This window comes from Carcharhinus amblyrhynchos, chromosome 14, assembly GCF_965287045.1.
Source record: "Carcharhinus amblyrhynchos chromosome 14, sCarAmb.v2.hapA, whole genome shotgun sequence".
Classification (NCBI taxonomy): domain Eukaryota; kingdom Metazoa; phylum Chordata; class Chondrichthyes; order Carcharhiniformes; family Carcharhinidae; genus Carcharhinus; species Carcharhinus amblyrhynchos.
Window position 1 is genome coordinate 36,844,368 of NC_137337.1, and position 14,406 is coordinate 36,858,773.

The 14,406-nt window shown below is 40.6% G+C and overlaps 1 pseudogene; it reads right to left on the minus strand.

Annotated features, from left to right (window-relative positions):
* Positions 1–6,579: 6,579 nt before the first annotated feature.
* LOC145352827 (U2 spliceosomal RNA) lies at positions 6,580–6,731 on the minus strand (annotated as a pseudogene).
* Between the last annotated feature and the right edge of the window lie 7,675 nt (positions 6,732–14,406).

Below are 14,406 nucleotides of genomic sequence, written 5' to 3' on the forward strand. Positions count from 1 at the left end.
CCACACTGTTAAAGGTTATGCCCTAGTTCAAAGTTTAAGTTTAAAGTTTATTTGTTAGCGTCAGATATAGGCTTAACTTAACACTGCAATAGAGTTACTGTGAAAAAGACAATGTCCTGAGGAACAGGAGAGAGAAACTCTTCCCCTACAATGGAAGAAGCAACGTCCCATTAACACAAAAAGGTGAGGCTGGAGATGACCGTGGAGGTCAGTAGCAGCAGCATTGTGCCATATTCTTGGATTCAGTGCATCCAACTTATCGGCATTATACTCACTCATAAGCCTGTCCTCATCCCCATTGCAAGAGAATAGACTGTGAAACACAAAGAGGGAGAAGATTGGTGGAGGACCTCCACAGATGTGGGAAATCATGCCTATAGAGAAAAAGTGCTGGCAATCAGCAGTGTTGCAGTGTCTCTGACCAACATATTGACTTCGATTCCTATAGTGAACAAAATCTTCATAATACTAGATTCTAATTTTCTTACCTTGTCAGGACTAATTCATGCACGTTACCTTCAATAAGATTTTTGTGCAGCAATCATTGTACATTGCAGATGACAGCTACCATAGCACTTTATTTCTCAGAAAATGTTATTCCTTCTGAAGTTGCACTGTTACAAGACCCGAGCATACCATTTGCCAAGTCAGCCAGTTGCACTTCAGCGGGATCAGTTAAGTAAATAGTCGAGTTTTCATGTGGTGACTCACACTTCACAAGTAAATAAGAAAAGACATTGATAGCTGGGCATAGCCCTGTGCGAGCTCTGCTCAGCCGGACATAGGCAGCATACGTCAATGGCCCTTGAGGGAAAGCATAATTATTCTTCTGCGGTTAAAACAGCCAGCTCCAGGAAACTTTCACCGCACCAACCACATTAATCCATAACCTCTTTGGATATAGCTGTGTATACTCTTGATACCAACATATCCGCTACCTTAAATGGAATTACAGATACCTGGGCTTCACTGAGCACTGATTTGTATCAAGCTGCTTGCGTCCAACAGAGAGGCAACGATGAAGTAAACTTGTTGGTTTCTGACATCTGGAAAAGTGTCAAAGGTTGCTGATATGAAACACCAAAATGTGATTACTTGTTCTACAACAATGACAATGAATCAAATTCCTTTGGAATATACATCCTCACTAGAGCTTTAATATAGAAACATAGAAAATAGGAGCAGGAGAAGGCCATTTGGCCCTTTGAGCCTGCTCCGTCATTCATCACGATCACGGCTGATCATCCAACTCAATAGCCCAATCCTGCTTTCTCCCAATAACCTTTTATCCCATTTGCCCCAAGTGCTATACCTAGCCATCTCTTGATTCATTCAATGTTTTGGCATCAACTTCTGTAATGAATTCCACAGGCTCACCACTCTTTGAGTGAAGAAATGTCTGCTCATCTCCGTCCTAAATGGTCTACCCTGGATCCTCAGACTGAGCATCCTGGTTCTGGACACTCCCACCATCAGGAATATCCTCCCTGCATCTACCCTGTCTAGCTAGTCCTGTTACAATTTTATAAGCCTCTACGGGATCCCCCCTCATTCATCTGAACCCCAGCAAGAACAATCCTAACCTAATCAAACTCTCCTCAGACATCAGTCCCGCAATCCCCGGAATCAGCCTGGTAAACTTTCGCTGCACTCCATCGAGAGCAAGAACATCCTTCCTCAGAAAAGGAGACCAAAACTGCGTACAATACTCTTGGTGTGGCCTCAACAAGGCCCTGTATAATAGCAACAACACATCCCTGCTCCTATACTCGAAACTCCTCGTGATGAAGGCCAGCATACAATTTGCCTTCTTTACCGCCTGCTGCACCCGCATGCTTACCTTCAGCAACTGGTGCACAAGGACATCCTGGTCCTGCTGCACACTCCATCTCTCAATTTACAGCCATTCAGATAGTAAATTGCCTTCTTGTTTTTGCTTTCAAAGTGAATAACCTCACATTTATTCAAATTATACTGCATCTCCCATTGATTTGCCCACTCACCCAACCTGTCCAGATCATACTGAAGGATCTCTGTATCTTCATCAAAGTTCACCCTCCCACCCAACTTGGTGTCATCTGCAAACTTTGAGATGTTACACTTTGTTCTCTCATCCAAATCATTTAAAAACTTGAGTTTGCCAAGCAGAAGCAATGAAGTTGAGAAAGCTGCTACTGGGGTGACAATCTCTCTCTCTTAAGTAAAGCTCTATCCCTACAGCCCAAAATTCCAGCACAGAGGTAGCAAATGTCCATTGGAAGGAGCTTCAGGGGAAACACATTTTCCATGGGTGCAAATGGCAATGTGGATCAAAATCCCATCAGAGTCAAAAAGCAAGATTCTTGCTGGCATTTTCAGATTTTTCCCACCCTATCCCCCTGACCAGTGACGTGACACGATTCCCATTCGGAAACATCAGTGTGTGTGCGCGTGGGTGTGTGTCCCCCTCAGGTGTAGTAGCTACTGAACATGCTGTTTCTTTGACTCAAGAAAACCTTTTGATTGGCTCCTTATTATTCACTGTATAGATAATAAGGAGTTACATTTGGATTTGGAAAAGCCATCCATGTGGAAAAATAAATTTTAAAAATTTTGTTGAAACTAACTGTACAGGCTAAATAGGGGATCCTCTTCAATCCTCCTCATGTGGTCATAAACAAAAGAAAAATAAGGTTTATGGGTGCGCAAAAGAATGTTCATGGGTGTGTGAGAAAATTGTTGTTTTGTGAAGTTTCTGTTCTTTAACTCAATTAAATAAAGTTTGTTCTTTTGCGCCATGTTCTTGTCTTGCCTGCTCCTGGTTGCCTAGAGGAACATCATCTTTTAACTTGTTCGTTGATGAAAGGGAAGACAGAAATTATAGGTGAGCAATTGGAGACTGTGCAAAGGGTTGTTTGTGGAACCATTTGTATCAGTGGCATTGGAGAACGCGGGAAACGGTAGCAGGAAGAGTGGTATTAGTGCACCAGTGAAACCTGAAGTAACCTTGCATTAATAAGGGCATTCCTGTACCAATGTGTAGAGGTGGTTCTGCATTGCCCTCAACTGCATTCTTCACAGGTGGCACAATGGTTAGCATTGCTGCCTCACAGCCCTCGGTTCGATTCTCAGCTTGGGTCACTTCTGTGAAGAGTTTGCACATGCTCCCTGTGTTTGCATGGGTTTCCTCCAGGTGCTCCGGTTTCCTCCCAGTCCAAAGATGTGCAGGTTAAATACGTTGGCCACGCTAAATTCTCTCTCAGTGTACTCGACAGATGCTGAAGCATGGCAACTAGGGGATTTACACAATAACTTCATTGCAGTGTTAATGTAAGCCAACTTGTGGCTAATAAATAAACTTTACTTTTATCATTCTCATTTTATTTACCTTCTTGCTCAGCTCTTCTGAGCTCTGCAACTTGTTCCTCCTTCAGATTCAAACTTCGTTGCTGTGTAATTTTGTGCAGAGCACAGCACACCATGATCATTCTCGGCACTTATGCTAGTACCTTCTGAAGGACACCTTCAGACCTATCTAGATATCTATCTCAGAGGGTAATGAATCTGAGGAATTTTTTATCGTAGAGAGCTGTGGAAGCTAGATCATTAAGCATGTTCAAGACTGTGATAGACAGATATTTAATCAGTAAGGGAATTGATGATTATGGGGATGAGGCAGGAAAGTGGAGCTGAGAATTATCACATCAGATCAGTTATGTTTTCATGGAATGGCAGATCAGACTTGATGGGCTGTATGGCCAATTTCTGCTCCTGCATTTTATGGTCTTCACAATAGGAAATAATACAACTAACTACCTGTTTTTTTGACACTGACCTCACAAAGAAATGTTTGGACTTGGCTTTTATGGCTTCCCAACAGTATTTATTAAACAAGGTGGCTGTGACAGGTGCCCTGCTCAGTCAGGGAGGTGGAAATGGCATCTTGGTAGACTGGGATCCAATAACATCTGAGGACCCTGAATTACATGTATCGAGAGACTTGGTCACACTCACAAAAGCATCTCAACTGTCCAAGAAAGTTCAGGTGGTAGGTTAAAATCACCCTTAGTACAACAAAAAAAAGTAATTAATAACATCTAAAAAATTAAAAATGCCAGACTTTTGTAATAATGAAATAAGATGAATGTTACTACTCAGAGAAACAATCTGAGCTGGACGTCATTTCCAATATCTGGTACTGGGACAATTGCTCTATAGGGAAATAGTAAACTTTTTACATGCCTATTGAAATCCCTAATGTGATTCAAGGAATGATAACTCACAAAGCCAAAAACAACAAACAATTCTTATCCAACCATAAAGCAAAGCATAACTTCCCAGGCTACAGATTGAGAAAATTAGAAGTTGACAAAACTATAATAGAATACAGATGCACAAGAAAGATTTATGACTCGGTTTTAAAAGATTAAGTTATGTAATTGATTGAAAATGTGGTGGCCTGTAAAGGCATCCAGTAAATTGTAATTAACAATTTAGTATGGCTTAGGCTCAATAAGTGCATTGTACTCTGCCAGATATGGCAGCAATATGGTCTCAACTTGATTACCATTTTCTTATGGACAATAATACTTGGGTACGAAAGGTGACCTGTCATTCTGGCACCAAGTACATTTGAACAACAAGAAGTATCACAGGAATAACATCCACAAGCAAATACAACAGAAAAAGATTATGTTGGTTCTGGAAGTAAAGGGCAGAATTTTCCACTTTCTTTTCAGAGTTCTGACTCAGGCAAGAAAAGCACTATGTAGTCAGTTGGCTGCACTGCTGGTTTTGCCTACCATATTTTCTAGCACTTTTGAAAAAAAAGTGCTGGAGGCAGGTGCAACACCGTCACACAGTCCATCCTGCCAGCAACAATAGAGATGAAGGCACCCTAACAAAAATAAAAATAAGACCTAAGATCCCCTCATGGATACAGAGATTCCCCTCCCCCATATAAGCAGGGAACACTGGCCCATCCAAGGACAAAGCGAATCCCTCATGGACTTCTCCAGAGGAAGCCCAAAGATGACCTCATTGAGGTGTATGAGGTTACCAAGGATACTAAAAAATGTTCATGCAAAATATCAATTCAAAATAAACAGAGAGTAGAACAGGGATCATGTAAAAAGAAAAGAAATATAATGAATTGCTGTTTCAAAAAGGATCTCCAATTTTGGTGGCAGAGAAAAAGCCAATCTCTGCTGAGGGAGATCATTGTGCTGGACGGATTGTGATTTGTGGGCAGTGTGTGTGTAAATGTGCAAGTTTAGTGATTAAAATTTTTTTTTTACATGTTCCTGGTGTTTATAAATTCCAGGGCAAATTCAGGGATCCTCTACTCTCACAGCAGGGAAGCAACACTGAAAAGGAATCTAAATTGGAGTAGCGATCTGCAAAATTGTAACTATGCTTTTTCTGAACTGTGCACCCTTTGAGTGAAATTCAGCTGGGATCACTAAAGTAAATCTAAATTATAAAACATTGCAGACAGCAAACAATAGAATGAGTGGAGAGTCAACATGATGCTCAACTCTCTCCCAGACATCAGCAAGAAATAATCCTCCGCCATCCACCTCATTTCCAGTTGTGGGACTAGTGTCTTTTCAAAATACTTACAATCAGTGAAATCATCTCAAAAAAAGCTCTGAAGAGCAAGTTGAGACATTTTTCAGATAACAACAAACAGCAATATGCACATTTATAGCAGATTTAAGGTGCTTTTCAGAAAGGAAAAAGTGAAAAAGAATAAAGAAGACAATTCAAAACCAAAATATGGCAGTTGACAAGATTTTTAAAGTTTAAAGTAGGTTTACATTCAGACTGCAATGAAGTTACTGTGAAAGTCCCCTAGTCGCCACACTTTGGCCCCTGTTGAGTACATGGAGGGAGAACTTAGCATGGCCAATGGATCTGACCAGCACATCCTAAGATTAAAGGTTAAATTATATAGGATCAAGGGTGAACAAGCTAGATGGATTCAGAACTGTCTAGGCCACAGAAGACATAGGGTAGCAGTGGAAGGGTGTTTTTCTGAATGTAGTTCTCTAACTAGTGATGTTCCGCAGGGATCAGTGCTGGGACCTCTGTTATTTGTAATATGTATAAATGACTTAAAAGAAAATGTAGCTGGTCTGATTAGCAAGTTTGCAGATGATACCAAGATTGCTGAAGTTGCAGATATTGATGAAGGTTGTCAGAGAATACAGCAAGGTATAGGTAGGCTGGAAAATTGGGCAGAGAAATGACAGATGGAATTTAAGCTGGACAAATGTATGGTGATGCATTTTGGTAGATCCAATTCCGGTGGGACCTATAAAATAAATGACAGAACCATCAGGAGCATAGACACAGAGAGATCTGGGAGTACAGGTCCATAGATCCTTAAAAGTGGCAGCACAGGTGAAAAAAGATGGTGAAGAAAGCATTTTTTTTATTTGCTTTATTCCAATCCAATCAAGTCAAATTAAAGCCAATTCAGAGTCCCAACAAGTTGGGACATTCCTGATCCAAGCTGACGAGACAGGGCTCTCACCTCCTGTCTTGGGCTTGATCTACATGATCCAAGCTGATTGGAGTAGGTGTAGCTCCTCCTCCAAGGGTTGATCTTATTTGCATCTTAGCCAAAAGGCCGAGATGCCACTTGAAAAAAATTGCTTCAAATAAAGCTGAAACGTAACCTAATGATTTCAACCAAGTGCAGCATGCCGATACTACACTTGATCTTAGCCAAAAGGCCGAGAAGCTACTTGCCTTCATCGGCCAGGGCATCGAGTATAAAAGTTGGCAAATTATGTTTCAGTTGTATAAAATGTTGGTTGGGCCACATTTGGAATACAGTGTCCAATTCTGGTCGCCACACAACCAGAAGGACGTGGAGGCCTTGCATGGAGAACTGAAAAGGTTTACCAGGATGTTGCCTGGTACGGAGGGTATTAGCTATGAACAGAGAATGAATAAACTGAGATTGTTCTCCCTAGAAAGACGGAGGCTGAGGGGCAGCCTGATAGGAGTTTATAAAATTATAAGAGGTATAGATAGGGTGAACTGTTGGAAGCTTTTTTCCAGGACAGAAATGACAATTACAAGGGGGCACAAGTTCAAGGTATGGAGGGGAAATGTGCAGGGAAAGTTTTTTTTTTACACAGAAGGTGATGCGGTCCTGCAATGCACTGTCAAGTGAGGTGGTTGAGGCAGACATGTTAGCGACATTTAAGACTTATCTGGATAGAACAGGCAAAGTATAGAAGGATATAGGCAGTTGGTCTAGATAGGACAATGTTATCAGCGAAGCCTTGATGGGCCAAAGAGCCTGTTCCTGTGCTGAATTGTTCTTTGTTCTTTGTCTTGCTGGCTGTGGGAGAAAACCGGAACACCCAGAGAAAACCCACTCAGACATGGAGAGAATGTGCAGGCTCCGCACAGACAGTCACCCAAGCCAGGAATTGAACCGGGCCCCTGGCGCTCTGAGGCAGCAGTGCTTGGAAACCTCAAAACAATCAAGTAAAAGAGGTCAGATTCACTCAACAGTAAGTCAGCAGTAGGAGAAATGAATGGGAAGTTGGTGGTTAAGTTATTCAAAATTCTTAAATAGAAAAATTCCAGTAATATAGTTTAATCAATTCACACACATGTTCTGTTTATAAAAGACAATAAGGTTCATGCTATTTCAATATTTCATTATCTTTTTTAGAAGATGGGATTTTAACTCTTTGCTCGCTGCTTTTTCCGCAGTTGATTTGAGGTGCCTTCACCCTGCCATATGACACACAATTTTGCTCAACCTTCTGGTTTACAAAAGAAATCGTAAATAAAATTCAAAGATTAAACAAAGGCTTTAGAAATTTCATTGACTTATAGAAAGGGGAATAATATGAGAGATTGGTGATTTCTGCAAATTAACCCACTCATAGTGTCCATCAATAGAGCTCTTTGAGAGTCAGTTTAGGTTGAGGGCTTATGCATTTAATATGGACTGGCATTGTAGAATAGTACTCGGGGAATGTTACATTGTCTTTCAGATGAGGACCAAGCTGGATGGCCGTTTTACAATCCATCCATTACACTCTCCATTAAAGTCAATGGAATGTAAAAATGGGCCAGATGCAAAATGTGGGTTGACCTGAAAAGGTTACATTCATTGGCTGGATTAAAAATGGATCTAAGGTGTTAAGCTTTAACAGTCGTGACCAAAGGGTCACCTGCAACAGTCTCTCTTCCCGCTCCCACAGTTATCTTTGTGTTCAACAAAGATCTATCCTTGGTCCCCTCCTTTTTCTCATCTACATTGTGAAAACACAATGGTACATTCCACATGCATTGTGATGACACGCAACTTTACTTCACTGCCACCTCTCTCAACTCCTCCACTTTCTGCAAATTGTCACAAAATTTGCCCAAGTTCCAGTATTGGGTGAACCTAAACCTACTCCAGAACTTACTTTGGAAGAACAAAGACGTTGTCTTTGATCCCTGCTGGAAACTTCAATCCTAAGCCTCAACTCCGTTGCTCTATGTGAAACTGAGTAAGGCTGAACCAAATTGCTTGTATCATGTTTGAACTGAGGTGGGCATTCAATCACATATTCAGTGACAACTACTATCTGCTATCCTGTAGCACAGGCAGGAGCAACTTGTTGAGGGGTTTGAGACATGGCAGCCAGAGTACAAAGACAAGCTAGTGTCAATGGAAATGTTTGAACGTGTGCAGCCTCTCACTTCTCCAATGACTGCTTGCAGTCTCCCTCCTGCCAGCAGTCAGTGATTGCAGGGAGACATTGCTGCCAGGAGGAAGCATCCACGTCAAACTAAGAAAGCCTGGTTAGAGCTGTCAGTGATACTGAGCAGCTGTGGGTTCATGCAAAGTATCGGAAGAGGCTCAGTGACATTTTCTACTCTGCGAGGCCACATGGCATTTTGCATGAATGAATATGGAACGGCATGCAATTGGTGGTGTGGGAAGGTAGTAAGTGAACAGCTAGTGGCAAAGGAAGCCTATACCCAGCAAGGCTGTTTTCGACTAGATAGGATGACAGGCACACCTAGAAAAGTCCGCAATGTGTTGGGCACATTGTGCAGCCTCAGATGTTACTGCCAGTTCCCAGGCCTCTAACAGGTGGTGAATTGTAGGAGATCAGAAAGATGCTGAGCCCAGGCAGATGACAAGCCTCTGGAGTTGTCCATCAGATAGCAAACACTGGATGACCAATAGAAAGTACATGGAGATCTGACAGAACTTCCAGGGGATTTTCATTGGTCTAACCCTAACCCTATAATGGAGGAGCCTGTGTCTGAGCACTGCAGTCACCCTTTTCTCTGAAAACACAGCATTCTCCATCAAGAGATTACTGACTCTCATGAAGAGCCAGTGACAGCAGCTCAGCCAATGAATTGTTCCTGGCATGGTGTTCAGACCTGTAAAACCCACACAATGGCAGTGACCTCAGCAGGACATTGCCTGTGTTAGATGAAGTACCTGGTGTTTCTGTTAGCTTCTCATCCAACTATGGTGATTATGTAGTCTAAGCAAACCTCAGGTTGATGGATGAGCAGCAACCAACTGGAACTAGGAGCTCCTCTCGGTGCACTCCTGATGGTGATAGCAACTTCTCCATCCTTCTGCCAATGAAAGGATTGTCTCAGGATTCTGCCACAACTGAGGATTGTCCTGACACATTGCAGACATTTGGCTTGCTCCTCTGGGCAGACACACATACTGTATCTGGCCTGTGGCATTCTCTCCTCTTCATCTAAAGGAAGAGCCTCCACCTGACAGAACAATCCCCATATTTAAATAGTTGAACTGCTGAAGTACAGACTGATTGTAGTAATGGCCAAGCTGTTAGTGGGTCCCTAAAGATAGAAGTCACCATACCTCAAAACATTTTAAACAAAATGGTTCAGAAAACAATCCAGAAAGTCAAAACCGGACAGATTGCTAAAAATTGCAGTGCACTAGCTCGTTGATTAGTTCAATTGTCCCTTTAATTGCTATTGGGCAGGTTGACAACCTTCAGGCATCATGATGTTGGGATCCTTGCCCATGTCATCACAGTCTATTTTCAGTATGATGGGATTATTGTGCATCCGGCACCACGTCATAAAATTCAGGCCTATATTTTACCATTTGTTTAAAATTTTTTGTAACGGTTGTGGTTCTCTGCATTGTGCAAGATGTTGGGAAGCATTGATCTGTCCTCGCATATGTGGGATTGTTATCACAGAAGAATGAACATGCTGTTTAGCAAATAACAAAAAAATCCAACTGTAATGTGTTTGTTGTACACACTGGTTGTTAGGCTCAATTTTGGTACAAAAACACTTCTTCAAATACAATTTCTAAAATTTTATGTCGTTAATTTCTTTTTCTATCCTTTAAGTTTCATTCCACTACTTATTTTCTTGAACATTTTGTTCTCTGAAGAACTGTCACTATGGCACAGTTTCTGGCAGCCTTTAGTTCAGTTTGAACAACGAAACAGGATACTTGCACTTGAACCCTCTCCACTATTTGACTTTCAAAAAAAGTCTATTTGGAGATGTTTAGTACGGAAAAAGAGAGAATTGAAGGGAAAAATTGTAACTTGTCAGAATCAGCAAGTAAATCCACTAGTGAATAAACATATCTAGGTTATATAGGCACTGAAAACATTTTGGTTAAATCACCATTGAAACTCAGGAACTTTCAGATGCTTTAATGCTAGCTTTTAAACATTGTTAATTTCTGAAGCTTGTATTTGGTTTTGCACTATGCAATGTTTCCTGTGTTAAATATTGACAACTAACTTGTTCTGTGTATTGGCACTAACGCTATATGAAAAATAGGACATAAGCTCATGCAGTTTAATGTTTTTCCAAAGTATTTGGATGACCTAATAGACATTATTAGAAGACTGGCAGGGTTCTAGACCAACAGGAAAGAGCAGAGGAGTTAGACTAATTGCATAGTTCTCTCAAACAGCCAGCACAAGCATGATAAGCTGAATGGTCTCTTTGGGTCCTGTATAATTCTATTATTGATCAGTGGATACCCTGAGAGGATGTGCTCCAATACAATAATGCAGGAGAAGCTCGCTCACATTTGTGAATAATGTTTTTGTGCCATCATGTATCTTGATGTGTAAAATGGATAATTTTTGGATGACAGGCTGTGATTAATGTTTGGAGCTTGGCTATTTACAATCTATATTAATAACTTAGATGAGGAGTATGGGTAACATGTCCAAGGTTTGCAGGTGTTATAGCTAAAGTTAAAAGTAAGCTGTATGGAGAGTATAATGAGGCTGGAAAAGGATACATATTAGTTTATTTATTGGGCAAGAGGTAACAAGTGGAGTATAATTAGATATTGATCCAAAGGTATGCAGGATACGTGCACTGGCCATGCTAAAATTGCCCCTTAGTGTTCAAAACATGTACAGGTTAGGTGGATTAGCCATGGTAACTGCATGGGATTACTGGGATAAGGTGGTGGTGGGGGGAATCTAAGTAATATGCTCTTTTGAAGCATTGGTGCAGGCCTAATGGGCTGAATGGCTTCCTTCTGCACTGTAGAGATTCTATGTAGTTCACTGCAAGTGATAATAAGATAATCTCTTTGACATTTATGCATATTAAGGTTTATCACAGACATTGCGAGAGTGCCTTCCACTTTTTCTACTAGTGTTACCTTTCAATAAGGGAAGCACAGATGTGAATCAGCAAAGATTGCTCACTTTCTTGATAAACCTAAGCCTCATCATGCTTAGGCTTATCAAGATATGTCTAACTTTATGGCAGTAGATACATGCCTACACTACTTTTTTGAGCTGAATGTTTTCTACAGCCTGTATCCCCCTCACGATCCATTGTAATAGCATGTGCCAAACTCATCTGTAATGTCAACTCTGCTACTCTAGTGACATTTTGGAGAGCAAGAACATTCCTCTTAATTTTTAAGTGTTCTTCCTCCCAATCTATTTCACCTACGATACCAAATAGAAGGGCTCATGTATTTGTTTCTCAGGAAAATAGAAACTGAATACTTAGCTGTCTCAGCCTTCTCTCCAGCTTCTAAACTTCTATTTCCCTCATCCCACAACATAAATTTGTAAAATCTTCTCTGTGCTCTTCTCAACTCTCATGAGATTCATCATTATTGAATCCTCTATCCAAATCTTCTCCCAACTCACGCTACTCTTCAGATCAATTTTTATCAATACATCAATAGCTCCTTTGTTCAAAACTGTTATCATCTGCTAGCTTAAACAACCTATTACCAGTCCTGTGCTTGCTGATGAACATCCATTTTTAACCTCACCTTCCTCTCAAAGGGTCACAAATGAGCATCTTCACGTTGTTAGAATCCCTTAAAACTGGTTCCAATCCCACTCACAATGATAAGGTTATCCAGGCAGAAGTCACTTTCAATGTAATTGAACAGTGCTACATGATCACTTCGTAGTCACTCCATGGGTTTTGACTCAGTTAAGCAATCCATTCTCACCCACTGGCTTGTCTTCAATGTCCATCTTCATGACAATTTCCTGTCACGATTCATACTGATCCCAACATAGCCATCATATCTGCTGCTTTACTTTCCATTCTAAATGATCACCCATGACTAATACTAATATTCTATTATTAGCCCCCTTTTCATTCCTATACACATTGCTTCTTGGTTATATTACCTGTTTCATCTGTACGCTGATGCCACCCAGCTTTGCTGCTCTGCCATGACTAGAACTGCATTGTTATCTCCCTTGGTGAGAAAACAAAATCATGTGTGGTATTGAACTTCCTTCAATTCACCACTGATAAGACTAATAAAATTCAATTGGTCACCACAAGTGTTCCTCTTTTCCAACAACTCATTCTGGCAAAACTTGAGGGTGAGCAACCTCAATATCTTATTTGGACCAGAACACAACTTCAAACCATTTAATCAATCATCAAATACATCTACTGTTGCCTCCATAATATTGTTTTCCTCCAGTCTCTTCAACGGAAAGCGCTGGATGTCCCACTCACTGGGCTGAATTTTATGGCCCACATCATGGAAAGGGTGGAGATGGAAAATGCGGTGCACCATTCAAAAATCCATTGACTTCAGCAGAAGTGGAAAATCTCCCTGGCAGAAAATTTCATCCACCATATTTTGCTCATCCAAAAAAAAAGTCTTTTTGCCCACAGCCTTGTGATTATTGGGGATTTGCCTTGAAAAGAAGGGCAATCGGGCAGAAACAGGATGATCGGTCAGAAAAGCTCCTTTCTGCAATGTTATTTTTCACTTCATGCATCAAACTTGTAACATGAAAAATTAAATGCAAGGCCTAATTGTTAAAAATTCATTATCTTTATCATGTGATTCTACATAAATAAGTCTAAGAATGGATGAAGCAACTTTGATATTTGTACTGATAAATGAATCATGAGAAGATAACCATATTAAATGTGCTATGATGCATTGCAAACTGAGCTGATTCATTTGCTTGTTACTGTCTATACTGTTATACGATATATATTATCACATTCATGCACTGTTTATAAAATTGCATTTGTAAAAATCACCCATTTCAAAATTACACATTTCCTCAATTTTGATATGTTGTGAATTACAATAAGAATTCAGCATTTTTCTGGTTTTTTTTGAAAAATGTGGGAAAACATAATGGGTGAGACTTTACAGCTTCACTCATCCCAAAATCATAAAATCCCGTCCGATGACAACAGATCTTCCCATTGTCCGCTTCCTGCCCAGTCTGCTTCACGTGGCGGGTAGAATAGTAAAATTCTGGCCAGTGAATGTAATTTTATTTCCTATACTGGACAATAAGTTATTTTTTAATATCCAACATTTGGTGAAATCCAGGGAATTTTCATGAATCATTTTTGTTGCATTTGTATCCACTTGCTTTTAAACAGAATACTTTATTCATTGTAATTTAAATGTGTCAGGTCAAAACAAGTTTGACATAACCAGGGACTTTATTGAACTGGCAAGAGTAGGAAACATGGCTTCGTTAGGCAAGATGTAAAATCTTGATTTCCCAAAAGTGGGTTGAGATCCAGAAGTAAAGTCAGTGACATGTCAAACCTCATGTCAGCCTCTGTCAATTTCGTACTTACAATACATTTGCATGCCATCAATACTCACTAGTGCAAAACCTAAATTATGCCCTACCTTTAAGATAAAGCCAGCAGCACACAAGAATCTTATGGCACCTGGTTTACTTTTGTTTAAAGGTGGCGTGCAGCTTTCAGTTTTGTGCAGTTGTGGGCAACGTCAGCAATTTTTGTTGTCTAACTCAATGGCACAACAGAGGGGAATAGGAGAACAACAGCTTGCATGACTGCTTGGGATCAGCAAGTGAGTCAGTGGAGGGGCTGGGGGGTAGGAGTGGGACCGGGGTCATTGACAGATGGAAAAGGCATCTGGGGAGGTTG